Consider the following 16236-nt stretch of genomic DNA (forward strand, 5'->3'; position numbering starts at 1 on the left):
AAAGGGTCAAGCTCCCTCAAGAAAAGGTCTCGGTCAGGACAAGTGGCCGATTGATCAAAAACAGTGGCCGGCCGACCAAACATAATGCCGACCGACCATAAATAGTGCCGACCGGCCATCACCAATGGCCGGTGGCAAGGAAACAAGGCCGGTGGCCTCAAGCCATGGCCGATGAGGTGTGGGGAGGGCCTACAAGCTACTTCCCACCCTCAGAAGCAAAACAACAAGCATTTGGTGCAAAACCAGACACAAAACAGACAAGTCGAGAGGTCTCGAGGTAAGGCGCGTAGCCGAAACCTCCGAGAACTCAAGACGAACACAAACAAGGGTAATCATCGAGTGTTCAAACGATGACGTCCAAGTCTTAAGGACGGTCAAAAATGGGGTGTCTACAGTATCTAAAGTTAAATGTCTCTTATGATATACAATACGATACGATATATGTGGTACATACAATACATGAATAACTTTTTCTTTTTTTTTTGTCTTTTTTTTTTTTAGGGCATTTACTCTAACTTTAAATGGGCCCTCGCATGGAATTGGTCCCCAAAATTAATTGAGGGGTTCATAAATTGATCAAGATGGTTTTGCTATTGATTTTTGCCAACTTGCACTGGTTAAAGCTTTCAAACTATAAGAAAACCTAAAAATTGTAAATTAAATATTAAAACTTAAATGGGGAGTGAAAACAATATAAGAAACATATTACACAAACATATTACATGCTTTGAAAAAAAAAAAAAAAAAAACCCCCAAAACCAACATGATTTGTATGGACATACCAATCTATATTTGGCCCATTCAAAGAAATTCTTCCAGAAAATGGAAGGATTGTAGAAAACCCATAATATTTTGGCTCTTCATTCATCCATTTTCCATTTTTTCCCATTGAAATGTCAAAATTATATTTCTTATCTTGGTTCAGTTCTTCTCCATTTTTATTTTTCTATATTGTTTCATGTTTTCCTCACCAATGTATGACTTGGAAATACAAGCAAAGCTGATTCAGTTAACTTGGCCTCATCCAATGCAAATTGTTAAACCATGCCTTCTTCAATCTATAGTTGAATTTGTATTTTATCTTTTGTTGAAGTTTTTGCTCTCCTCTATTTGTCCATAACTTTATGGTGAATTAGTTTAAACAGGAAGTAAATCCAAAAAAGCAAGAAAAATGGGCGAGAATAAGAATGAGGATGCAATTGCAATTGCAATTTGAATTTCATTGTTTTGGTTTTGCCCTATATTAATTTTATTCATAATAAGTATTTTGGACAGATGTTGAAAATCCATAACAGAAAAAATGGTAGACGTATGCGATTTTTGGCAGATTTGTTTTTTGTTGTTTGTAGTTCTTGTTAAATTGTTAGGTTGTTTGTTTAGCCATTTAGGGTCTTCTTTTTTTTTTTCTTTTTTTTATCCGTATGTTGTTTTTCTTTAATTTTAAAATATAACTGCTTTATATGTTCTCCCAAAAACAAAACAAAAGATGATATCAAAGTGTATAGTAGCACAAGCCCAAAAAGGAATTGGGTTAGGACTAGGCCTAGGTGTTATACCTTGGCCCATTGGCACTTGAGAGATGGTTAATCGGCCCGCCTCCCAATGCATGAGCAAAAAATAGGAAAAAAGTACAAGAAAAAAAGTTTATCCCGAGTCTCAAACTATTGGGCTTAGCCTGTGGACCACCCCACTAGGCCTTTAGGGCTTGGGCCTAAGATTTTTGGCTCTAGCTGGCCTATCCCACTAGAAAAAAACATGTTGAGGTTAGGCCTAAATATAAGCTTGGGCACCAATTTTGCGAGTTGAGCCAACCTGGCCTGAGTGTATACACACAATGTACAGTAGGCAAAATGTCAGGTCATGACCTACCATCTTCTGAACTAATCAATGAGTTTCCTCCTATGATGGAAATATTTCTTTGAGTATATCAAGCAAACACATAGCTGGGAAACTATGGTTAAACAAAGTTGATGTTTAAACAACTTAATGAATCTTTTCTTCTAATGCATCTACTAAAATATAATATTAGGAAAAATGAGTAGTACCCGTTTATCAATTTCGAGGATAAATTCGTTTTGACGATAGAATAATGTATTGAAGTGCTATATCTTTTGTTATATATATATATATATATATGAACTGTGCTATAGGTTTTGTAGAAAATAGTATTAATACGTGCATATATGTTTAATTCAATGAACCTTAATTTTGCAATGTTAAAAACTATACATTGTTTTGTGTGACAACCCTGACTTATGATTAACTAATAAAACATAATTAAGAATGCCTAATGAGTAATTAGAATGAAATCATGTGTTAATTATGTGTTACATGTGTTATTTGTGATTATATCTGTTCGAAGTAGGAGTATCTGTTTGAATTTCCTTTTCAACATGTGAATTGAAGGCCTTACCAACATTTGAACACGAAATTGACTAGATCAACGTCTGATTTAGAATTTTTGGACTATTATGGTTGGTTTAATTTGAATTCGATTCAGAATCAAATAATTAGAATAAATTGAATTAGATTAACCAACTTAAAATATACTATTAAATCCCACTAATTCCACCTATATAAGCTAAGACAATTCTAGAAATACTTATGTGGAGACAGAAATTGTCCTCATATATTAGTCAAGAGATTAACAAAGAATTGAGCCGCACCGTTCCGAATCTGTAAAAAGAATAAACAGTTAGTGCCTTCCGACCGGCGATTGCTGGCCGAAGGGCACTTCGACGATCAAGTTAGATAGCATATATCTAAATCAAACTAAATAAATAAATAGAATAGTTTAGGCATACCTCCTCCTCGGAGATGAAGAATACATCTCTTTATATTGGCAAACATGCCACTCATTTTGTCCAATGAGCTTAAACCACCAATTTGGTCCAATTACAATAAGCCATTTGTATGGCCCAAAACTTATCTGATACATGTATGTCAGAACAACTTGACAAGTTGCATTGCAAGGTATTATTTTATTACCTTAATTCTATTTCCATGTAGATATTGGGTGGGCCCACCTTACATGGGTTAATTTTTATCCTTCCACAATTGCCCCTAAGTTTTCGCTTCAGTCGATCGAAGTGAGAAGAAATGGAAACTTTTCTTATCTCTGGTAGACTCTTGTACCTTTGTTACTTCTATAATCAAAGGAGTTTTCTATCCTATACTTGTCATAAAGTAGCTTTATTTGCCTTTATCTTGCATAATGTGAATATTTTTAACGTGCCCTCCGATCTTTTCGTGTAATACCTTTGATTTTGCAATCATTCTGACGTGGCCACTTATTTTCTATATGTTGTCTTTCTTGTTTTTCCGATCTACTACTTTTAACAATTACGTTGCTAAGACCGTCATAGATCTTTCCTTTCCTCGATTACATAAGATGATGACCTAGTCGCCGAACTGCTACCCTTAAGTAGACTTTAAAAGTGACCCTCATAGGTTTTCCTTTGCCCTAGGCAAGATAAGTTGACGACCTAGTCATCGAACTATACCTTTAGAGAGTAGACCCTTGTAGGCCTTTCCTTGCTTTTGGCAAGATCGCTTTTGTTTGGCAGTTGGCCTTGATGTGCTGTTTGGTTTCCCATCACCCTTGATATTATAAAAGCATGGAATGTGTCGACAAGATTGATTTTTGTACGAGTTGATGGCTTTCTATGAGAGCCAAGCACGCTCCTTTAATCCTAGCATTGATAACATTGCTCATTGTGCTTAGCCCGACTGGGATCTTATTGTTTGATGCCTAGTAGGACCAGGGCTTAGTCATTTTCCGATGCTTAGTTCAGCTAAAACTTACTCAATTTTCGATGCTTAGCTCAGCTAAGGCTTATTCAATTTCCGATGCCTAGTAAGACTAGGGCTTACTCAATTTCTGATCCTTAGCTTGGCGAAGGCTTATTTAATTTCCGATGCCTAATAAGACCAGGGCTTACTCAATTTCTTATGTTTAGCTTGGCTAAGGCTTATTCAATTTCCGATACCTAGTAAGACTAGGGCTTACTCATTTTTCGCTGCTTAGCTCGGCTAAGGCTTACTCAATTTCTGATGCTTTGCTTAGCTAAGGCTTATTCGATTTTCGATGCCTAGTAAGACTAGGGCTTATTCATTTTTTGATGCCCAGTAAGACTAGGGCATACTCATTTTCCGATGCCTAGCTCGACTAAGGCTTATTCAATTTTCGATGCCTAGTAAGACAAGGGCTTACTCAATTTCTGATTCTTAGCTTGGTCAAGGCTTATTCAACTTCCGATGCCTAGTAAAACTAAGGCTTACTCATTTTCCGATGCTTAGCCTGGCTAAGGCTTACTCAATTTCTGATTCTTAGCTCGGCTAAGGCTTATTCAATTTCCGATGGCTAATAAGATGAGGGCTTACTCATTTTCCGATGCTTAGCTTGACTAAGGCTTACTCAATTTCTGATGCTTAGCTTAGCTAAGGCTTATTCAATTTCTGATGCTTAGCTTAACTAAGGCTTATTCAATTTCTGATACTTAGCTCGGCTCTTTGAATGAGGTTTGACCGAGTTGCTGGATTTCTGAACAATCCTTAGATTTGAAAAAGTTTGTTAAATGATTTTGACATTCATATGTGAGTCATCTTGCCGAGATGGGGCATGAAGAAGATGGTCACCTACGACAAAACTTTTGAGCTTCTTGTGATGAAGTTCCATGGACCACATTCTGTCAAATCAACAAAGTCGTGGCTAGGTATTCTCGAGCAACTCTTGCTTGCGATGGTTAGGTTGTTAATTATGGTTTATAATTTTGGCCATTGGATAAGTCCGTCCTAACTCCATGATCATCCTGCTAAAAACTTTTTCAGTTAACTAATTTAGGTGGCAAACATTTTTTCCTTTTAAGAGATGGAAAACATTTTCCGTTGATCTTTTCGACAAAAATCATACCATATTACCACGCTACCCCCACCTCCACTACTTTTTAAATTTGCAACCAAATATAAGATGTAACACCCAAAAATAAATCCAACAAACCCATCTCATAAGTAGAAATATAATTAGATTAACATGCTTTCATTCATCAGAGTTTGATATACATAATAGTTAGGTACAATAATAATGAATGTTACATAGAAAATCATTTGCCTTACTAGCTTACATCTTTCCAAGTTGTTACTTGGTTACAACAAAAATGAGTCAAGCTCAATACAATTAAAGCCCTTGGCTATACAAAATAAACACAACAAAAGTAGAAGCTCTTGCTCCAACTCCCTTCAAGCTATTGTCTTGGCGGAGGCATATCACCAACACCTGAAAATGGTTTTTCCCAAATAGGGTGAACCAAAGCCCAGCAGAAATAATCTAACACAATATATAAACTTTAACATAGTTATAAATATGATGCACATGTTCATTGTTCAATGATAGAATCATGATAGAATCATTTACAACTCATTCTCCAAAATCATACTGTGCCAAGTATTATATCCCAATCCATTTTATATCAATTCATTTCATGTCATTTCATATCTTCTCAATTCATGAGTTACATCCATTGTTATCTAGACAACCCAATTGAGACAACAACTCAGTGGTTTTCTTACTACACAACCATTACACACAAACACTTCAATTTGCCATTTTACGGAAATTTCATCCACGGGAATCGGCACCCATGTATACGTGCGGCTTTCGGGACTTGCACACAGGACACACAGGCCAACTTAATTTAATGGAGTCCATCCCCTTTCTTCTCCCAACATGGAGTACATCCCCTTTCTCTTCCCAAATATCATACATATACAATGTATTAAAAACACAGTCATATTCAATGACAATCAATATGAGATTAGTTTCAATTCACCTAATCCTCATGCAATTTCTACAACAATCATAGCTATTATCCACCAATAGCCCAAAACAGATATTTCTAAACAGATATACAATCTCACAACAGATAAATTATTCAAATTTCCGTAGCTGGGAGATAATACACATCCAACTACACCATTTACATAAACATTCATCTAATTTCATATTCTCATTTCCAATTTCATTATTTATGCAAAATAATTACTTGAACATTTTAGGGCAAAACCCCATTTCCTTCCAAATCTCATCCCAACCACCAAATCATCTATTTTAACACAACACAAGTTCATATTCATTCACATGACCATTTCCAAGGCATCCTTTTTAAAACCCTTCTTTTGAATTTAAAACCCAAATCCTAGGTTTGTTAAAATCACCTCAAAACCCAATGTTTCTTATGAATCAAGAAACAGCCAAGTTAAAAATCATAAAGAGTGTAAAGAGTCCCTACCTCAAGTTTAGGAGACCAAGGGAGAAATGTAGAAGCTTCAAAGACGCCGAAACCAAGATTGATTCGGATCAAAACGTAGCTCTTGGTGTGTTCTACCTTTTTAACAAAGGCACAAGGATAGAGAAATCACTAGATCTAGATGAAAAAGTAGAGAGAATGTAGGTTTTAGAGAGAGAAGGTCTCAACTTTAGGGTTTGTAGAGAAAATAGATCTGAAAAGTGATGTAAAAAGTCACTTTCGCAAACTGATATACGCATAGTCCGCTCGAGCGCAAAAGTTGACACTCGAGCATCAGACACATTAAGTTGTTCCGCTCGAGCGCAAGAAGTGACGCTCGGGCATTGAATACACACATCCAGCAGTTTTGCAGGCAACAAACCAATGCTCTGGCGCGAGAAAATGCCGCTCGAGTGCCCACTTGCTCAAGCATAGGAAACGTCGCTGAGCGTAGAATACACTCGCCTAGTAGTTTTACAGACCTGCAAAAGTACTGAGATTTTGCAAATCCCGCTCGAGTGCAAGAAGTGCTGCTCGAGTGGAAGAGCAAAATTCTTGGCAACAAAAGTTGGAAAAACAAGCAACCAACCTATTCCAAACAAAACCACTACAATCCCATAACCAAATCTAAGGAAAAATAAGAGAGAAAAGGCATGATCAACCATATGAGGCTATGAAACCCGAGTTCAGAATACACAATAGGTCGGGGCTAAACTAGAAACACTATAAAAGAAAATATAAAAACAACATTTTGACTGAAACAAACTATATCATGGCCCAAGTTTATTGAAAAGTCAAGTGTATTGCATAGAATTTAAGTAGATGTAGCATTTCTCTAACAAACATTGATACTTGAATTTATATTATATTGATCTTTAAATAAATAAACAAAAACATATTTGGATTAATACTACTACATATGATGCTCTCAGTGCCAAAATAAGGTTAGTAAAAGCATCTCCAACGTTTCATCAAATTTTTCATTAAATTTGAGTAAAAATTTAATTTGATATGATGCGTTCGAATTGTTTCGTCAAATCTAGCCGGTCATTCGGCTGGTCATCCGGCCTCGAATAAATTTTCATCAAATCTTCCGCAATCGAGTCGTCCACCAACCATTACCTACGAAATTTGATGAAACGTTAAACGCTCCCTTGATTTGATGAAAGTTTTGATTTTGCCTTCATTTAATATAAGTTTTATGACACGGTTGGAACCCAAAAAGCAGGCATTTTTCATCAAATTCAAATTCGATGAATTATCTGAGTGAGGGTTGGAGATGGTCAAATATTTCATCAAATTTGAATTTGATGAAAAATGTTTACTTTTTGGATTCCAATCGTATCATCAAACTCATATCAAATGAAGGCAAAACCAAAACTTTCATCAAATCAAGGGAGCGTTTAACTTTCATCAAATTTCGTAACTGACGGTTGGTGGACGATTGTGTGGACGATTGGATTGGGGAAGATTTGATGAAAATTTACTCTAAGCCGAACGACCGGCCGGATAGCCAATCAGATTTAATGAAACGATTGGAGTGCATCATATCAAATCAAATTTTTACTCAAATTTAATGAAAATTTTGATGATGCTCAAAGATCATTCATTGAAGACAAAAGTTTTTCAGAGTGGTCTCTGGCACAATCTATTGGAGATTCGACAGTTAAAACCACGTAGATTTAAAAAGCTCTGAAATGGAGAGTACTTATGAACACCTAGAAGCTAACAACTTCGAGAAAACTATAAAGAAAGTAGATCACCTAGTTTGTAGCACCATGAAAATCAAAAGCACTACAACTTTCGATTTAATTTGGAATGATGCACGGGAGAGTAACCTAGCTTACTATTCGAATAAATAAATAAATAAAATGAAACAGAGTCATTTCAAAGTACAGCAGAGGCACATTAGTGAGGGATTACAACAATAACCCCAAATTCGTACTATCAAGAGAAGAATTGATCGCCTTCCAGTCAGCCGCAATTAATCTTATTATTATTGTTTTATTGTGCAAAAAAGTAGAAGTATAAAGTGGTAATCAGGCACGCGTATCACAAATAATTTTTGAGGAATGCTAACGTGGCATGATGAGTGTGCTAATGAGGTGGCATGATGGTATATCAAAAGGAGGGTCAGAAGAGTTAGCCATTGTGGCCATTTGAAAGTTAGTTGCTTAGATCAAGGAGTCAAGATCAAGTCAAACACAAAATCTGCAAAGTGGTTCCTATCAAATATGAGATATGGATAATGTCGAGGAAATCATGGCATATTGAGGAAATTATGGGCTTGTTGAGGAAATCATGGGCTTAGATTATATCTCTTTCTTTCATTTGGCTGAGCCTATAAATAGGCCAAGATAGATACAAAGAAAAAAATAATCTAAACCACTCACAATTCGTGAATATCCAATTAGGAGTAGTTAAATTAGCAATTTTAGGAGTAGGTTAGTGATAGCTTTTTCTAACTCCCATTTCTTTTCTTCTGCCGATTGCTGTATTTTTCAATTCTTTGTTCTTATTTAAGTTCATGCAACTTGTAGCAAGTGACAATTTATTTGAATAATACATATTATGTTCTGTTTGTTCTTTATTTGATTACCTCCAAGGCAGTCCTTAATCTGTTTAAGGTATAGAACTCAATCACAAGTCTGATCTTTTATGTGTTTTTGTGAAAATTAATTTAAGTTAATCACTGTTGATTAGACATAAGCTAAATTTTTACAAACACATATCCTAGAAATAACAAACATGTAAAAATTAACTATTTGTCAATTACCTAATAAGACTAACAGGGATGAGGGCCAGAGACTAAGCCTGAATGAAAGGCGCAAAAATAACTGCAAAACAGCAAATGAAATTTTAAAAATCACTATTTTGAGAGAGAGAAAGAGAGATAGAGAGAGAGAGAGAGAGAGACAGAGAGGTGTAAAGAATATTTTTCTTATAGGAAGGAAGCAATGGAGACGTGTGAGAGAAAAATTTATATGAAAGCAGTGAGAGATTTAGAACGTAGGCTTTATTTTAGGAAGAGATTTAGGTAAACTTTATTATGTGGGAACTAATTCCCTGAATCATAGGTGTAATTTGTCAAGTAAACTTTCACAATTTAAATCCCAAAATTATACGTGACCATTCCGTTAATGTTTTTTTGTCTACAAATTTAATTTTTAAATTCTAATTTTTAGTAGCTAATGTATATTTTAAAAAATAATAATAATAATAAATCAACATAATACCAATTATTAATTGGGTTGAAGTTTTGGAATTCCTAGAACCCTAATTGTTAGAAAGATCCTTTTACTTTATATATAGTACTAGTAACAAACTCGTGCTATGCACGGAATGAAAGTTTTGTATCCTTTTAATACAAAATATTGTAAAATGAAAATAATTTATTGTATTTATTTGAACTATATAAAGAAATTTCTATTAATTCAAATATAGTTGAATAATCTAAAACTAACTATTAATATTTAATTGTTAAAAGAATGCCAAATTTCATTAAGGGATATTTTGTTATCAATGTTTTGTATTGATTAGGTGAATTATCTGTTACGTATATTTGGTATAGAGGTTTCAACTGAGCTAGGGTCATATTGAGCTTGAACTGCAAAGAAATATGATGTGTCAACTCAATTTTAACACAACATTCGGACTAATATATTCATCCTAAGTTTAACCCTACAAAAATTCTAAATTTTAAGCTCGCTCAATTAACTCAATATATTGATTATTATTCATTGTTTTTTTTGTATATTTTTTGGTGGTGTCTCGGAGTGATTTTAAATGAATTATACTTTTTAAGAATAATTTCTGATGATGCAGTTCGGTCGGCAGGAGATGGGTCGGATAAGATCTGAATGCTCTACGAGTTGATTGGCGTTCATCTTCCCAGTAGCACTTGCGACAAGTCTAGCAGGAAGGTTCCAAAGTGGGGGTGGTTCCTTCCTGAAGACCCTCCGACGACCAAGTTAGTGAAGTATCTGAGAAGAAGAAAGAGGCTTAGAGAGAAGTGAGAGAACTAAGAGAGTAGTATCATAAAATGAGCAAGTAATCCGTTACCATATGGCCTTCAGCTTCCCTATATATCTTACCAATCATTCCCCTGTCTATTTACACTGTCCTATTGGCCGAAAGTCTATGTCCTACTCGCCGCCGACCATGGCGGTTTCACCACGCCGCAGAGGGAGATGGCCTTATCACATTTAATGCTTGATAGTTTCATTTAATGCTTGGCACGTGGGGCCTAGTGGCTTGTAAGGTTTTTTGTCTAACATGTGGCCGATTTCTTGCTTGACATGTACCCAATCGACAGTTGGGTCTGACTGCTATGGGCTCTCTGATTGAGCCAACTATTGGGCTTTATGATGATAATTAATCGAATGGTCATTTGGACGGCCCGTGCAGACTACGGGTTGAGCCCTTCTGGGCCATACCCATCAATTTCAATTCGGACCATTAACAAAATTTAACTATAAATGACTTTTGACCTTTTGACAAATGTTTGAGTTTAAACCCTAAAACACACATATACATGGATATATATTTTCTTATTGTTTATTTTGTTATAAATGTTTTGAAAAAAAAAATGTAAATATGCAGAATGTTAGAAATAAATTATTTAAAAAAATATTATTTAGTTCAAGAGCACAAAACTTTAAAAAAATTGATTAAAGAAAACTAAAATGAATCAAAATAATAGTTTTGTAATATTTTCACTTAAAAAATTAATGTTAGGATAATGTGTTTTATTTATTTATTTATTTTATAAAGGTGTGATTTATGGTATTTGAAAACTATAACTGAGTTCATTAAGAAGTAAAATTTAATTAGTATTATTCTTCTTGATTTTGAAACTCAAATACAATTTTTTTTTTTTTTGTAGTTTTTTGCTTTTGTTTTTCGTATTTTTTGTACTTACTAATTTTTTTTCAAATTTGAATAAATTTTTAATTTTTTTTTACATACACGTAATCTAATTGCATCTAAAAATAAAATATGTGAAGAAATCTGAAAAAAGATCATTAAAATGAAAAAGTAAAAATAATAAAAAATGACATATGCTTTTATATTTTTTGTCTTTAGTAATTTTTTAAAAAAATCATAAATGTCTTATTCTTTAGATGCATTTAGCTGAAATATATATTAAAAAAATTATTAAAAACAAAAACATTTTTTCAAAAATTAAACGAAACAAATCTGATAAGTATATTTTAATAAAAAATAATTAATGACATAACGTACTTTCTACAATTTTAAAAATCTTTTCATATTAGTTTTTGAAAGAAGTAAATTTTAAAAAATTTGTATTATAGTCCATTGACATATTAATGGATTAATTTAAAATTATTTATTCCAGTTGGCCTCCTAAAGTTTCGTATCAGCCCAGATCTACAGTTCTATCATCGCTAGCTAGGTTTTCGATCTATAGCTCCCAATCGCCGTCGTGGTAGTAGCAAGTAGGGGTGCAACTCGGGCGGGTTCGGTCGGGTTGGGAGGTTGTCCAAGCCCAACCTAAGTTGTGCTGAGACCTGCCCAAGCCCGCCCAAGCCCAAATTGTAACCCGAGGTTGTCTGCCCAAACCCGACCCGAGTTAAACCCAAATTGCCCGAGTTGCCCGAATTGTAAATGAATTTCAGTTTGTTTTTCCCAGCTACATTATTAAATTATTAAAATTTGACTCTATTTACAATTTTTTAAAAAAAAATAGAAAATCATTAATACCATCAAAACAAATAATTTATATAATGTAAGAAAGATGCCACTATAGTAGTCCTTACAATTTATGAATGAAAATAAAAAGAAAAAAAGTAAGATTTTATGTTATTTATATATATAATATATATTCAATATATTTAATAATATAAATTATTTTAATATCATGTAATGGCTAATAATTTATATATATATATATATTTAATTTTTTATATATCTATATATGAATAATTCGGGCTTCGAGTTGCTCGGGTTGCTTGACGTCTTTACCCAAGCCCGCCCAAATTTAATTCGGGCTTCTGAATTTTTGCCCAAACCTGTACCGAATTTGAAAATATTTTGTCCAAGCCCTAAAAAAATTCGGGTTGGGCTCGGGTTGCTCGGGTTGAGCCCGCCCAAGTTGCACCCCTAGTAGCAGGTAATTGCCTATTTGTGTATTTTTTTTTTAATGCAAAACCATTAACAAGACTTGTTTGTATATGTATGTATATACTAGAAGTGGTGCACAGGATGTGAAGACCCCAATTGAATTTAAAATATTAATAGCAAAAACTGAAAGATTTTTAAATAGAGGGGCTGTTTGGTATCGATTATAGGGGTGATTATAACTTATTTTAATTTAGGAATTTGTGCCAGACGGTTTGGTGTAACTTTTGCTTACAGCTTTTTAGGCAGAAATAGCTTAAATAAGTTGAAAAAAGATGATTATTTAGAAGATGGGGAAGGGGTGCTTCTACTTACAGCTTTGTGATTATCAATTTTTAACTTACAATAATCCATACCAAACACCGTCGCAAAATTTTTGTTTTCATACTGACCCCCAAGATTTTGAAACCGAATATGTTATTTGTGGGTCAGAATTGTTAGTCAAAATAGTATATCACCAATTTGGGTGCTCACATTATACTAAGGCTTGGTTTGGCATAACCTAAAAAAGTCAAAAAGTTAAAAAGTTACTATCTAATTTAAGTCACATCACCTCTCTACCACATCACTTCAAACCCAACCCATACCCAACCCATATTTCATAAAAAATCAAAAAGTGCACTTATTTAGTTTATCCCAAACAACCCCTAAGTAGAAAGGTGCGCACGGTGTGCTTTAAATTGGCAGTTACACAAGATTTATGGTATGGTTGAATTTACAATTACATAAGGGTAATTTAGGAATATAAAAAGCTATGATAGAAAAGGGATCATACCAAGTCTACTTATAGTTTAAGAACTAGAGGAAATGCATATCCACACAGGTGTGCCAATAAAGAAAAACAAAGTCTTCAAGACATCAAGTCTAGTCTTTGCTTTATAAATAGTATAAATAGATAGATGTAGATAGATAGATAGATAGATAAATAGATAATAGAATAGATGTATATTAGCAGCGGGTACAAATGAATTGCGGAAAACTCTATGATGTGCACCCCTTTAGGCACATTTTGTTGAGTTATGCACCCCTAAAAGGATTCACACCACAGGCTTTCCCATTTTCATGAATGAAGAAGATGTGTTAAATTTGAAAAAAGATCATCAATTGGTTATAGATGTTTGTTTTAGCAGTTATCATATTAAGGGGCAGTGTTGAAAAGCAAAAAAATGTGACAAGACTTAATGCATCTGAATAGTATAAAGAGATCATTTCATTTTTACCCCTCTACTTTTACATGATTTTCAATGACCCCCCCCATATTACTCTTATTTTCACGCGTACCCCCATACTATTTAAATTACTATCAATTTTGCCTCTGCCGTCACATTTAAAACGAAAAATGTTAAAAAAAATTACATTTTGGCCCCAAATTTCAAAAGAAATATGCAAACCAACCCTCCTAACACTTCTCCAGCCCGCAGACGAATCGTTTCGATTCAACAATGTCGACACCAGCCCTCCTAGCACTTCTCTACCAAACGTGACTTCCTGGGACGAATCCTTGCCATTATCGAAATCTCCATGGTCCTCTCACGTCGCTCAAATCGACGATTACTATTCATACACAGACCTAATGGGTTCTCTTGGTTTGGATAGGCGATAAAAAGCAGACATCTAATAGAGATCTTTCTCAATATATATCATTCAGCCAACAAAATCATGCAAGAGTTGCCCACCAATCATATCTCTTCCAAATTGCCGATTTTGTGCTTCAAAACTCCTCATTACATACCCCTCGGTGTTCGCTTCAAGACCGAAACGTGGAGCTACGTTAATTGGAAATGGCTCTGATAAACCAATCCATTATTCTGATGGAGTCCTAGTGTTAAAGAAACACCCCCACTTCCGCTTGCAGTGTTTCCACCAACGCCCATTTGTTGATGACGTGAAAAATTTTCATAAGATAAATTTACTGGCTCTTCAGTCCCCATGTATATATCGGGAAATTCATTTCTAGTGCGTTTAGACGGAAGGTCTTGGGTCCGCTTGGTGGATGTGGATGGATTTTCAGAAGCAAGTGAGGTGGCTGTAGGCAAATGATCATTTGGCCCATCGGTATTTTGTTGTTCCTCCCTTTGCAAAGCTTTTTGACCTTGCCGTGTTTCGAGCATGTGTATTTCTTCCACCATGAGCTTCCAAAGTCTCACCCTTGCGTTGATGAACCAATTGGAAACCTGGTTAGCATTGTCAACCTTGATCACCACAATTTTATATAGCCATGGACGTGTCTAAATACAAGTCAAAAGTTTGATCCGACATCGAGCACCTTAAAGAGAGCTCTCTGAGTGCTTGTATATGTGTGTGCACATTTGTGTAGTGTGTGTGTGAAGTAGAGGCTACTAGAGCTAACAAAAAGTAGCGCACCCGGCTTCGTGAAAGACCAGTCTGTTTAGCTAACATTAGCTTGTCTGTATCAGTCCGGTGGTTGCCGGATTTGATGGGTTGGTCTTCACCGGCTCCGCAAATGGGAGTGTCAAGATATGGTGGCGAGAGATGCAAGGGAAGGGTACTAAACACTTTTTTTCATAGAACTGCACCATATGGGTTATAATGTTTTGAAATTTTCAAAATTAGTTTTCGAACAACTTTCGACATACCAAAACCAGCCATTACATGAAGAAGTGAGAAAGCAAGGTAGTGTAGGGCGAAGTAGGAAGTAAGGTGAAGAGAATGGCGAAAGAATGAAGTAGAACCATCAAGAATCGAGAAACATATGAAGTACGAAAGATGGCTTGAAGAAAAGTCAAAAATAAGAAGAAAAGTCTTATTTTTTTTTTTATCAAATTTCGAAGCTCCAATAGCATGCAAAAAGAGGAAGAACGAGACGTGTGAGATATGATATGAAAACTAGACCGTGAGTTGAATCCAACGACGTAAAAATGAGGCGAAACGGAGTTATGACGAAGGAGATAGAAAGGCTTGAAGTGGTGGTGGTGGTTTGCTGGTAGGAAAGGGTGGGTTTGCTTCTTTATTTTGAAATTTGTGGCCAAAATGTAATTTTTTTTTACGTTTTCCATTTCAAATGTGACGGCAGGGGCAAAATTAATAGTAATTTAAATAGTATGGGGGTATGCGTGAAAATAAGAGTAGTCTGGGGGGATCATTGAAAATCGTGTAAAAGTATAGGGGTAAAAATGAAATAATCTCTAGGATAAAATTGCGAACAATTTGACTGAATCTAAAATTAAAAATTGATAACTTGAGAAAAAAAGATTAATTAGTGAAATAATGTGTTTTGTTTTTTAATTTTTTATTATCCCTAATTGGAGTGAAATAATGTTGTTTTATTTTGTAAATACATAGTTAAAAGTGTACCAGATATCTCCGTTTCCTAATGTTTAGATACATGTCATGTCGATGTGTCCCGTTTCTGTTCTTCAAGCTAAAACTTATAAATACCGACATCCTTCATTTATAGTTTTCCACAGAACAGTCAGGAGAATTTGGTGAAAACTTTGAAGCTCTCTTTATGGATTATCTGATGTTGACACAATTCTAAACCAAGACAGATTTATCAATAACAAGTTTGTAAAAAGAACCAAGAAACTATATATCTATGGAAATCCAAGTATGATGCCTAGATGTTTTTTCTTCTTTCTTCTGCATATATTTTATTCTCCACACTTTTATGTATTACAACTCCAAAGCAAAATCTTACTCAGATCCTTTACCAATTCTTAACCCTGCTTTGCTAGCCTAGTCTGCTTAGCATTAAGTGGTTAACCAATCAACCACAACAAAAAAGTAATCTAACCAGCCTATGCTACTGTTGATAGTAATCAAAAGAGCCACTGGATACTACTTCCCTTTC

The 16236-nt window shown here is 34.8% G+C and overlaps 1 pseudogene; it reads right to left on the reverse strand.

The window, feature by feature from the left end:
- Nucleotides 1-14069: 14069 nt before the first annotated feature.
- Nucleotides 14070-15035, reverse strand: LOC145802262 (BEL1-like homeodomain protein 9; annotated as a pseudogene).
- Nucleotides 15036-16236: the final 1201 nt, after the last annotated feature.

This window comes from Camellia sinensis, chromosome 11 (assembly GCF_055761805.1).
Source record: "Camellia sinensis isolate YWXY chromosome 11, ASM5576180v1, whole genome shotgun sequence".
Classification (NCBI taxonomy): domain Eukaryota; kingdom Viridiplantae; phylum Streptophyta; class Magnoliopsida; order Ericales; family Theaceae; genus Camellia; species Camellia sinensis.